This window comes from Zingiber officinale, chromosome 2A, assembly GCF_018446385.1.
Source record: "Zingiber officinale cultivar Zhangliang chromosome 2A, Zo_v1.1, whole genome shotgun sequence".
Lineage (NCBI taxonomy): Eukaryota > Viridiplantae > Streptophyta > Magnoliopsida > Zingiberales > Zingiberaceae > Zingiber > Zingiber officinale.
The window spans coordinates 8,765,954-8,779,499 of record NC_055988.1 but is presented as its reverse complement, the minus strand read 5'-3'; positions in this window follow the sequence as shown (position 1 = coordinate 8,779,499).

The following is a 13,546-nucleotide window of genomic DNA, read 5'->3' as shown; positions in this document are numbered from 1 at the left end:
CTAAATAAGCTGTGAAAATGCTTCTATTGCATTTATCTAAGCTAATAAAATGCCTAGGTTGCATTTTAACTGTGCTAACAATTTATTCGAACACTTGGTATGCGCTAGTTCGCATCCTTTGTGCCGAAAGTCTACATATTACTAAACTGAAGCTTACAATTCATACGAAAGCTACTTATACTGCAGGTGAGGGGTTTCTTACCTCTTGCTCGAAGTTTCTTACGATTCTAATCGCTAGATTTCCGGAGAAGACGATCCTTTCGACGATCTTCTCGCGTCTATGTGTTCCTCTCGCGGAGGGGAGCGTCCTCGTGTCGGAGTCGTCGCCGAAAGATGCTCCTAGAGCCTTTGGGATGAAACCCTAGCCCTTGGGGGCTTGTTGTGCAAAGAGAAGGAGGAGAAGAGGGAGGGGCGGCGTGAGGTTAGGGTGAGGAGGAGAAAAGTGACGTTAAAAATAACTCTTCACTTATTAATTCCCTATTTATATTAAGTGGGTAATTTCGCCCAACTCTAATATAAATTTAATTGCCTCCCTTTTCTTTCAGCACGGCCCTGCTGGGTTCACTTGGTTACTAGAGTCCGCTATAAGTCGTAGGACCCAATAGGTCTCGGGTTCAAAACTCGCCTAGACCCTTTTACGACTCTATTTATTTTTGCTACTTCCACTACTCTAAAAATTCTATAAAAATATCCTAAAATTTCAGAAAAATCATAGAATATTTTTAATATTTATTTTGAGAATTTTCGGGCATTACAAAGGTGCTAGGTGGTTCTCGTCTTGGAAGATCGTTGCCCACACAACGTCCGAGATTAGAAGAGGAATACGGTAGAAGATCAAGAGGTCATTATTCACAAAGAAAGGTATAACTAATAATTGTTTTCCGCATCATGTTAGTTTTGTTTCTTTGAAAAAATACCAAATACAAGAGGCATGTGATTCTAGTTTTTCGAATTAGTTTTCGAAGTTGTGTTCTTTTGTTTTTTTCTTTTCCTTATGATTTGATTGTTCTTAGCGGTTAACCTAGGGTTACTATGGGAAGGTTAAATATTTAATTTCCTTAAAAGGCTTTGTCTAGTCATTGGTGGTTGCTCCCATATCCAAGAAGGCCAAGTACTTCGCCATGCAGTACTGGAAGCCGATTTTAGAAATAGATATTTAATTGTCTTCATGACCTAGCTGATTTGGATCGAACGTGTTAAGTTCCGCAGGAAATCTAAGTCTAAACCTAAAAGAACAAATAAGTTAAACTTAGGATCAAACGTGTTAAGTTCCGTAGGCGATCCAAGTTTAATTTAAAAGAACACATGGTAGCTAGGAAAAGGTTCAGACCTTTGTACAAAATTTTTGTACAGTGGAACCGTTAGGCTTTTCGAATAGCAACCAACAATTGGTATCAGAGCTAGGATTTTGCCTCTGTGTATTTGGTATTAGTTTAATTATGCACATGTCATACATAATTTAGGCAGGATAATAGTAGGATGTGCTAACTTTGTGGATGCAGGATCCAACTATTATGGCTTATAGATATTGTGTGTATGATTGGACCCTTGGACATGTCAAGGGCATTTTATTGTGTGTGCATGATTGTATTATACAATACAGCAGGAGCTGTATTTAGTTTTATTAGGATTTTATTTTTTGATCTAGATACATGTACATTGTAACACCCTAAATTTCATGATTTGGAGTCCTAAAAGTCCTTATAAAAATCTAGAAATGCTTTAGAAAAATTCTAGAGATTTTTAGGAATTTTTAGAGTATTTTTATGTAATTTTTGGAGGTCGTTTAGTAGGGTTACAAAAAGAAAGAAGTTTTAAAAAAAAATAACGTTGAAGGTGAGATTCGAACCCACGACCTCGGGTCGGACTGACCCAAGCAAAACCGGCCCAACCAGCTGAGCTAAGCAAGTTATGTTAAATATATATGGTGCGAAATATTCTTAAGCCGTAGTTAGATAATAGGGAACCCTAGTATAAGAAAGGAATTGAGTTTCTTTTTTTTCAAAAACCTAGAAATTTCTCTCATAATTCCCAATCCCTCTTCTCACGCGGCGACGCCGACTCCGGCTCGGACGAAAACGCGAAGGAGTTTAGGGCATCCCTCCGACGGCCGACGAAGGCTTCCTTCCGACGAACCTTGCTGATTACAAGATCTTCTCGCCGAGGAGAAGCTGTGAGCACAAGAAAGGGACCGAGATTTTCATCTCTCCGAACCCTAGAGTTCTTCCCGTCGGTTGTAAGTTCAAGCAAATCACGGTGAGTTGCTTCTCACCTGCAGTAGGAGTAGTTTCGAGCTTTGATTCGCTTTCTTTGCTTCCATTGTAGTTCGGATTCGGTTTTGAGGGTATTAGGTAGTAGCTGGTTTGGTTTCTGATGCAGAAATTGGATTCCTCAGTAGGATTTAGCAGTAGGATCCATAATTTAGCTTTAAGATTGTGTTAATTCTGTAGTTAGCTCTTGTTAAATCTGTAGTTAGCTCCTGTAAGCCTAGTATTGTGATTTCCGGTAGCTTTAAGGTTGTTTATGTTCCTTAGTGATGCTTTCATATTTTGGAACAAATTGTTTTATTTGTTTATGTTCCTTAGTAGACCTATTCTTTTGTAGCTTAATTAGACATGCCAATTTGATTTCCTTTATAGCTCACTGGACCAGCATGTGTTTATTAAGCATTTTAGCTTCAGTTTTGATGTATATACATATATATGCACATTGAGTATTATGAGTTAGTTTAATCTGTTGGTTCCTTTAGTTTCTGCCGTGAGTCTTAAAGGAAGAATATGCATGATTAAGTTTAGTTTTTGGATGCCCTAACTAATGTTTCGAGCATGAACAGTTTTAAGCTTAAGGTTGAGTTTTAATTCCTTCCTTTGTATTCGGATTTTTCCTATGGCTTCCAGATCATGCTTTACAGAATAGGGTAGCTAGGGACCTATTTGCTTGATGCTTATGTTCTGTTATAGCATGCTTAAAGGTATTCATTTGCTTGATGCTTGTGTTCTGTTATAGCATGCATGTCCTGAATTTAGTCTTGTACATGTGCAGATTGATATTTCATTTATATCATTGAAACAAGCATTATAAAGGTTTTAATTCCAGCATGTATTAGTTTTGTTTTGTGCTATTTGCTGGATATGAATAAGCATGCTTTTATTAGTAAATGCAGAACTTAGTTTGAGTTCCTTTCATTGCTGTTTAGTATTTCCTGATGAAGCATGATATTCTGTTAATTCCATGCAGCAACGATTCCTTTATTTTCTAGATTCTATTGCATGCCTAGTAGTTGAATTTGTTTTACTCTCACAGCATGCTTAAGTTGTTCTAGTTTCCTAATTGCTATTGGAATAACATGAGCAGTTCTATTTTAAGCATGCAGATTTTTGTTAAGCTTTGCATGCAGATTTATGTTAAGCTTTGTATACAGATTTTCAGTACGTAGGGTGTGTTCTAGTGCACACCAAGTGCTTGATAAAATGCTTAGCTCAATATAATGCTACAGTAGGCATTTTAATAGCTCAGTTAATGCAGTAGAAGCATTTAAAATAACTTATTTAGTCTTGCTTCAGCTTATATGGGACTACGGTCCAATGGGTGGGCTCCCACAGTCGCCTCTAGGTTCAGATAACCTAGTTCTAGGTTCAGATAACCTAGTTAAAGCAAGGTAAGAAAATTAATTATGAAATCAGTATTTTATTTTCAGCAAAGGCACTGTACTGGATTAGATATCCATTGGGTTGGGCTCCCACAGTCGTCCCTAGGTTTAGATAACCTAGTAAACCCTACTAGACTCGGAACTTGCAATCCCGGGTTTAGTTAGGGATGCGCGCACAGCAAGTACAGTTGCCGGGCCCATCAGCAGCATGATTATTATTTTAATCTATTATGTAAATAGTTTTCAAAACTTCACAAATTAGTTATGTGAATACAAGTTAGACTCAGTTTAGCATTAATTAGTTTAGCTTAGGTATCAATTCAGTTTCTTATTGATACACATGATAGTTCTATGATTAGATTTACATGTTAGCTTTTCAGTTAGTTTCTTCGCTACTTATGAGCATGATTAGTTGTACATGTTTAGTATTTCAGTTAGTATGATTCCTTTGCTATTTATGAACATGATTAGCTATACATGTTAGCTTTTCAGTTAGTTGTTTTCTTTGCTATTTATGAGCATGAGTAGCTTTACATGTTAGTATTCAGTTTTAGCATGTTTTATTTATATACATGCATATCGAGTTTTGTGAGTAGATAGCGCTCACTAAGCTTTATGCTTATAGACTGCATTTCCTCCTACTGCAGATAAAGGAAAAGCTAAAATATAAGGAAGAAGGCGACAAGGAGATGCTGTGACGGTGTGTGATGTGTGGACTATGGAGATCCTTGAGACTTAGCTAAAGAACTCACTTAGTTTAAGATTTGTTATGTTTCATTTTCTTTTCTCCTTAATGCTATGATGAAGTTGAGATTGTAATTGAGTTTATTTCCGCATTTGTAGTTTGATACCTCCTATTGTTGGAGTGATATGGTTGTTTGCCATTGCTAGAGTAGTTTCATATTTTTATTGTGCTATTATACTGCGTGGTTGTGAAAATATCTGTTCCAGCCGCCTGTGGCTGAGTATACATGTTATGTATCCCAGTTTGGGGTCACCGGTACAGGGGAGACTCTGCCGAAATTTTTCGGTAGGGTTTTCCTAAAGATTTTTAATCATACCGGTTAAGTAGAGTTAGTAGTCAAGTAACGTCCACCTTTAGAGAATAGTAGTAGTGTAGAAAGGTGGGTCGTTACATACATTCCTTCGAGGAATATAGGATCGAAAAATGTAAAATTCTATTTATGTCGTGGATCGAATCTTGCAAGGCGTGGAACCTTTTGAGGACCAGAGGCGCAGCGGAACAAGGAGCAAGATGGATGCGACAACTAGACCCGGTGGCGGTGGCCAAAGATGGCAGCAGCTAGGTTGGCGACACACGGAGGACAATAATAGATAAAAGCCATAATAGTTGAAAATTAGTTTTTCTATTTATTGCTTTTTATGTTGTGTTGTGTGTGCTTGTTAGTATGCATGTTAAGTAGGCTAGCATAGTCAAAATTCCTCACTTTAAATAACTAAGTGGTAGAGGGATTTATTTTAATAAATTCCACGGTTTCCATTACTGGTTTGTAAGTGATGCAAACAAACTTGCGCATTGGCTCTGAGTGCCTTCCTCCATATCAGATGAGTTTGTTTGTGGATCACTAGATCAAACTTCCATTTATGATGACTATAGGAAATTAATTAAGAGCGTGTGATCTTCCCCATCAGAAGGGGCATAATCTTATTAATGGACTTAGTGTCAAGTAATGGTATACACTTAGGCACATCTAATAGTATCCTCCCCATCAGAGTCACTGCTATTATTTGTGTGACCGAAGAAAACCAACTATTAATTTGTCAAATAAATAGGTTGACAAAATAATAAAATTAAAAACTCATCTTACAAATGTTTGATTTTGTATACGTCCACACTATCGTGGCATACAAAATTCACGGTGTTTGAGGTAATTTTATTTGTCATAAAGATTTATTGACAAGATAATTAATGGGTAAAACCCTCCTCTTACAAATGTTCAATTTTGTATACGTCCACACTATCGTGGCATGCAAAATTCACGGTGTTTGAGGTGTTGGTGAATTTAAATAATATTATTTGAGGAATCAATATTTTTTTAATTCAAAAGTTTTGACCAAATATTTGATCAAAGACAGATCAACTATTAATTTTATTCGTCATAAAGTAAAAAGTTGACGAGATAATAAAATTAATGGATAAAATCTCCTCTTTGATTTTGTATACGTCCACACTATCGTGGCATACAAAATTCATGGGGATTTTAAGGAGTTGATCTTGACCAAATATTTTTGTGACTCTTAGGATTTAAAATGTTTGTCAATCCTCTAGTTGTTATACTATAGAAAAGACTTAGTAGTCCCAATTGTAATGATTAGAAATAGGACTTGGACATTAAGGTAGACTGTCTTCTTAGAACTAAGAACAATATAGGTGTATTTAATTCATTAGTTGAAACATGTCTAGTGGTGTTATCTACCAGAACCTGGAGTGTAGATACAGATGCCATTAATCATGTCTGCAATTCATTGCAGGTTCCAGGAAACCCGACAACTAAATAAAAATAAAAACACCATCCACATGGACACTACTGCAAAAGTAGCAGTTGTTGCAGTGGGAGAGGTTTATTCTCTAATAGGAATAAAATATGGATTAATAGAAATTGTCTTTACGTACTAAGTTTAGAAAGAACCTGATTTCAGTTTCTAAACTATTATAGAATAGATATTGTGTCTATTTTGATAACAAAGTTGTTATCAAGAAAAATAGGGAAGTTATCTATTCTGGTATATTGGTTAACAATTTATAATCCAATAACTCCCACGATGCAATAAATGAAAATTATAACACATCTTCTAACTTTAATAAGAGAAAGCAACCTTCGAAAATGAACCAATCATATTTTTGACATCTAAGGTTAGGTTATATTATCTTGAGTAGGATTCAAAGGATAATAACCAATGAACTCTTGGGTTCATTGGTAGTGGAAATCTTTCCAACCTGCGAGTCTTATTTGGAAGGAAAATTAACCAAGAAGCTTTTAAGTTTAGGGGGTATGGAGCCAAAGATATGTTGGAATTGGTTCATTCTGATTCTGTGTAGACCTTTGACTATCCAGGCAAGAGGTTGTTTCGAATATTTTATCTATTTTGTAGACGACTATTCGAGATAAGGATACATTTACTTGACGCACCGCAAGTCTAAGTACTTTGATTAGTTCAAAGAGTACTAGGCTGATGTGGAGTAATGTCAAGGTAAAAGTATCAAGACACTACGGTTAGATCATAGTGGCAAGAACCTCTTAGGAGAGTTTAGGAGTCACTTATCAGAAGACGGGATTTAATCTCAACTAACTGCACCTGATACACCCCAACAGAATGGTGTAGTAGAAAGAAGGAATAAGGCTCTTATGGAATAATCAGATCGATGATGAGTTATTACCAAATTTGTTTTAAGGATATACACTGGAAACGGATGTGAACATAGTACCTTCTAAGTCAGAACTCTCTACTCCCATAGAATTACAGATTGGGCGTAAGTCTAGTCTGAAATATATTCGGATTTGGGTGGTCTAGCACATGAGAGACACTGATAAAGTTGGACAGGAATTCACTTATTTGTGGGTTATCCTAGATAAACGAAAGTAGGTTTATAGTCTTAAAAATCAGAAGGTCATTGTTAGCATCAATGACTGATTTTTAGAAAAGGACTATGTAATAAACCACAAGCCTATAAGTAAATTTGTTCTTAAAGAAATTATAAAGGACATGTTTAATCTAGTACCAACTGTACAAGATAAAATATCACAAGAAACTGCAATACGTATCATAAATGATACACAATTACAGACAGTGGCTCATCGTAGTGGGAGGGTTGTCAAGCAAACCTAAAAGATTCATGTTTTGGGAGAGTTTTTGGACTTGATCCCAAATGAACATGAGCCTGATCCCGGACATATGACGAAGCACTCCAAGATAAAGATGCAACATCTTGGCAAAGAGCAATGAATATAAAATTAGAATATATGTATTCTAATAAAGTCTGGGATCTTGAAAAATCACCAAAAGGTGTAAAAGTCATTAAGTCTACAATAGAAAAGGAAGGACAGACAAGAAGGTGCATACTTTCAAAGCAAGGCTTGTTGAAAAAGGGAAACCTTTTACCAGTAGCCATGATTAAAGTCTATCCAGATTCCTTTATCTATTGTTGCTCATATGGATTATGAGATTTGGCAAGTGGATGTCAAGACAGTTTTCCTTAACGGAAGTCTTGGAGAAAGCATCCATAAAAGCAACCAGTGGGGTTTATTGCAAAACGCAAAGAGCATCTTGTGTGCAAGCTCAAATCAGTCTATGGACTAAAGCAAAGCTTCAAGGTCTTGGATATCTGGTCTAATGAAGTAATCCAGACCTATGGATTTATTCAGTGACCTGATAAGTCTTGTGTAATACAAGAAGTGTGATGGAAACGTAGTGGTATTTCTTGTACTATACGTAGATGACATTTTTGGTAGTTGGAAACAATATCAAAGTGTTGTCAGAAATAAGGGTATGGTTGTCCAAACAATTCGATATGAAGGATTTGGGAGAATGTATATATTCTTGGGATCAAAGTAATAAGGGATCGCAAGAAAAGAATATTTTACTTATCCCAAGCTTCATATATCGAAAAAATCCTTGCTCGTTTTAAGCATGCAAAACTCCAAGAAAGGTTTCTTACCTTTTTAGCATGGAGTAACTTTATCTAAAGAGATGTCTCTGTAGACATCAAAGGAGATAGAGGAAATGAAGGCAGTTCTTTATGCTTCGGTTGTCGGAAGCCTAATGTATGCTATGCACGAGATCAGAAATATGTTTTGCCAAGGGCATAGTTAGCAGATATCAAAATAACCCTGGACAAGAACATTGGACTGCAGTAAAGCATATATTGAAGTACCTTAGAGGCACTAGAGATTATATGCTAGTTTACAAGGCAGTTAATTTGGTCCTTGTGGGTTGCACGGATTTTGACTTCCAATCGGATAGGGACAATAGTAAGTCAACCTCGGGGTTTTGCATTTACTTTAGGAGGTAAATTCATAACTATGGAAGAGTGATAAGCATAGGTATTTTTCTGGACTCCACCATAGAAGCTGAGTATATGGCAAGCCTCTGAGGTAGCCATAAAAACTGAATGACTCAATAACCTCAAGATAGACTTAGATATGATTTCTGGTTTGTCCAAAGATTATTACAATTTATTGTAATAATAGTGGTGCAGTAGCAAACTCGAAGAAACCATGAGTCTATAAGGCAAGTAAACACAATAGAGCGCAAGTACCACCCAATACGAGAAATCATATAAACGAGGAGAAGTTGTTGCTACCTAGATTACATCAGATGATGACCTATAGATCTTTTCACTAAGTCCCTTAAGGCAAGAACTTTTGATGGGCATGTTGAAGGGTTGGGAATCAGATGTATGGTAGCTGATATAGCAGCTTAGTCTTTTAGTATAAGTGGGAGATTGTTATGATGTATACTAAAAGTCTAGCTTTTGGTATAAACATTTATCTAGAAATAAGAATCAAATTTGTCAAATGTCTACATTTATGATAAATGTAGTTGTTCAATTAATTTATATTGTAAATAACATGGTGTGTGGTGTCACACACAGAGGATCATGTTATCAGTACCTTATAAATTATAAACAGTAGCTCACGACCAACATGGAAAGGAACAAACCATTGGAAGGTCGTAGTGTAATTAGGTATTAGTTTATCTTATTGGAGTGTATACTGAAAGCCTAAGCTTTGTAAACATTCATTATGAATAAAGAATCACATTTGGTCAAATTTTCTACATTTAGTTGTAATTGTTCAATTAATTTATATTGTAGATAATATAGTATGTGGTGTCACATACAGAAGATGATATTATCAGTACCTTATAAATTATAAACAGTAGCTCACGACCAAAATGGAAAGGAACAAACCATTAGAAGGTCGTAGTGTAATTAGGTATCAGTTTATCTTGACTGTATAATTACACTAGTACACTCAGAGTGTATTGAGTAGGACCATTTGAGGTCGTTTCTTTTATACTGACTTTATAAAGAAACAAAGACCTCGGTTATTATGGAAGTGTGTGCTCTTAATCCTAATATAATAACAAGCACATATATTTGATATTTATTTCTTTAATTTATCAATGGGTGAGATTTAGTTCGATGAATCAATAAACCCGATAAGTTGGGAAATTGTATCACTTATAGTGTGTGTTGTTGATTATAGAAGGAAACTGTGTCCTAGAGATACTAGGTTGATAATGTCCTCAAGAGGAGCTCATAAAGATTGTCATGTTAAACCCTGCAGGTGGACTTAGTCCGACATGATAAAAAGGTTGAGTGGTACTACTCTTGGACTTAGATATTAATTAAATGAGTTGTCAGTAACTCACTTAATTAGTGGACATTCGATATCTTAAACACAGGGAGACTAACACACTCATAATAAGAAGGAGCCCAAAAATATAATTTGGGATTGGTGCGGTAGTTCAATGATAGTTCTCTAGTGGAATGAATTATCATTGATAAAATTAAGTTGTGTGTTCGGGGCGAACACGGGATGCTTAATTTTATCGGGAGACCAAAACCAATTCCTCCTCTCGGTTCCTATCGTATCCTCTTATTTATAGAGTTCTATACCCACCTATACCCACCTTCTAAACCCACCCAATAGGGGCCGGCCAAGCTAGCTTGGGAACAAGCTAGGGCCGGCCTAGGTATAAAATTGGGTGGCCGGCCCTAACTTGAACCCAAGCTAGTAGGACCGGCCAAATTAAATTAAAAAAGAAATTTAATTTTAATTTTTATTATTATGTGAAAGATATAATTTAAAGAGAATTAAAATTAAAATATCTCTCTTGTAAAATATCTACAAAAGATTAAAGAAAGAGATTAGATCTCTTTCCTTATTTGTAGATTGGAGAGATGTTTTATTTTCTCTTTAAAATTATTCACATGTTAATAAAATTAAAATTATAGAAATTTCCTTTTATTAACCATGAAGAGATTTTTAAAGAGAAATTTTATTTTTTAAAATTTCCGGAAACAAATTAGGAAGTTTTAATTGTTGATTAAAACTTGTCTAATTTTTTCCTTCATTGATGTGGCCGGCCATTGATTTTAGTTTGGGAAATTTTATTTTATTTTTCTTAATAAAATCATGTCAAGGAAATTGAGGAAATTTTATTGTAATTAAATTTCCTAATTTGCCTAGGCCAAGGAATATAAAAGAAGGGGTAGGGGTGCCTTCATGAGACACAACCTCTATTATTTTCTCTCCCTCTTTTGTTCCTTGGTGTGGCCGGCCATCCTCTCCCTCTCTTCCTCTTGTGGTGGCCGAACCTCTCTCCCTTCCTTGGAGCTCTTGTGGTGGCCGGATACTACTTGGAGAAGAAGAAGAAGAAGGAGAGAAAGCTAGCATCTCTTGGAGCTTGGTTAGTATTTTGGTTTTCTTCTTTGGTGAAGTTCTTCCTTTGTGGCCGAACCTTGCTTGGAGGAGAAGAAGGTGGTTGGTGGTTTCTCATCTTGGGAGATCGTTGCCCACACAACGTCCGAGGTTAGAAGAAGAATACGGTAGAAGATCAAGAGATTTTTCTACAAGGTATAACTAGTAATTTTTCTTTCCGCATCATGCTAGTTATTTATGGAAATAATACCAAATACAAGAGGCTTACGTTCTAGTATTTCGAATATGTTTTTCGATATTGTGTTCTTTTTTTTTCTTTTCCTTGTGATTTGATTGTTCTCTTTGGTTAACCTAAAGTTATTTTAGGAAATTAAATATTAGCTTTCTATAAAAGGTTTTGTCTAGTCGGTGGTGGTTGCTCCCATATCCAAGAAGGCCATGTGCCTCGCCACGTCAGTACTGGGAACCAATTATGGAAATTAATATTTAATGGAATTAATAACTTAAGGAGACTTGGGTCGAACGTGTAAAGTTCCGCAGGAGATCCAAGTCAAAACCTAAAAGAACAAATAGATTAAGTTTTGGATCAAACGTGTTAAGTTCCGCAGGCGATCCAAAATTTAATTTAAAAGAACACATGGTAGCTAGGAAAAGGTTCAGACCTTTGTACAAAATTTTTGTACAGTGGAACCCATAGGTTTTCCGAGTAGCAACCAACAATTGGTATCAGAGCTAGGGTTTTGCCTCTGTGTATTTGGTATTTAGTTTAATTATGCACATGTCATACATAATTTAGGCAGGTTAATAGTAGGATGTGCTAACTTTGTGGATGCAGGATCCAACTATTATGGCTTTTAGTTATTATGTGTGTGATTGGACCCTTGGACATGTCAAGGGCATTTATCTGTGTGTGCATGATTGTATTAAAATACAGCAGGAGCTGTATTTAGTTTTATTAGGATTTTATTTTTGATCTAGATACATGTACATTCCTTTTATGGAATATAGGATCAAAAATGTAAAATTCTATTTATGTCGCGGATCGAATCTTGCAAAGCGTGGAACTTTCAAAGGACCAGAGGCGCAGCGGAACTAGGAGCAAGATGGATGCGACAGCTAGACCCGGTGGCGGTGGCCAAATATGGCAGCAGCTTGGGATGACAATACACGGAAGACGATAAGAGATAAAAGCCATAATAGTTGAAAATTAAATTTTCTATTTATTGCTTTTATATTATGCTGTGTGTGGATGTTAGTTTACAAGTGTTAGTAGGCTAGCATAGTTAAAATTCCTCATTTATAAATAACTAAGTGGGAGAGGGAATTTTAAATAAATCCCATGGTCTCCATTACTGGTTTGTAAGTGATGCAAACAAGCTTGCGCGTTGGCTCTGAGTGCCTTCCTCCATAACGGATGAGCTTGTTTGCGGATCACTAGAACAGACTTCCATTTTTGGATAACTATAGGAAGTTAATTAAGAGCGTATGATCTTCCCCAACGGAAGGGGCATAATCTTATTAATGGACTTAGTGTCAAGTAATGGTATACACTTAGACACATCTAATAGTATCCTCCCCAACGGAGTCACTGCTATTATTTGTGTGACCAAATGATACCAACTATTAATTTTATTTGTTAAAAAGTTAGGTTGACAAGATAATAAAATTAATGGGTTAAAACCCTCCTTTTACAAATGTTGAATTTGTATACGTCCACACTAACGTGGCATACAAAATTCACGGTGTTTTGAGGTGTTGGTTAATTTAAAATAGTATTGTTTGAGGAATCAATATTATTCTAAATTTAGAGTTCTGACCAAAAGTTATTTGTGATTCTTAGGATGTCTTTCAACCCACTGTCCATCATACTTCAACAGAATAGACTTACTGGACCAAACTACATAGATTGAAAGCTATAAATTTGTACTGACTGAGCCTTGTCCTGATGCACCCACTGGTGAATCTACCCAAGAGGAGATTGAATATCATAGGAAATGGGTAAAAGCAGATGAGATGGTGCGGTGTTACATTTTGGCTTCAATGTCAAATGTATTGCAACATCAACATCAAGATTTACCAACGACCTATGATATTATGAACAATCTCAAGGAACTCTTTGGTCATCGGGATAGGGCTTCTAGGCAAGAAGCCATGAGAAAGATAATGCGACCACCATGCAAGAGGGTACTCTGAGGGATCATATCCTAAAGATGATGGCTTATCCGAACGATACGGATCCTTGGAGGAGAAATTGATGGGAAACCCGGATCGATATGATCCTCCAACGCTACCTAGAAGTTTTGAGCGGTTTGCTGAACTATAATATGAATAAGAGGGTTTATTCATTAGCGGAACTACTAACTTCAAGCAGCAGAAGGATTATTCGTCACAATGCTCAAATTCACTATCTTGAAAATGGTTCTACTTCTAAACCGAAAGGAAAGAAGAAGAAGAAACAAACTGGTTCAGCAAAGAAAGTGAATAAATC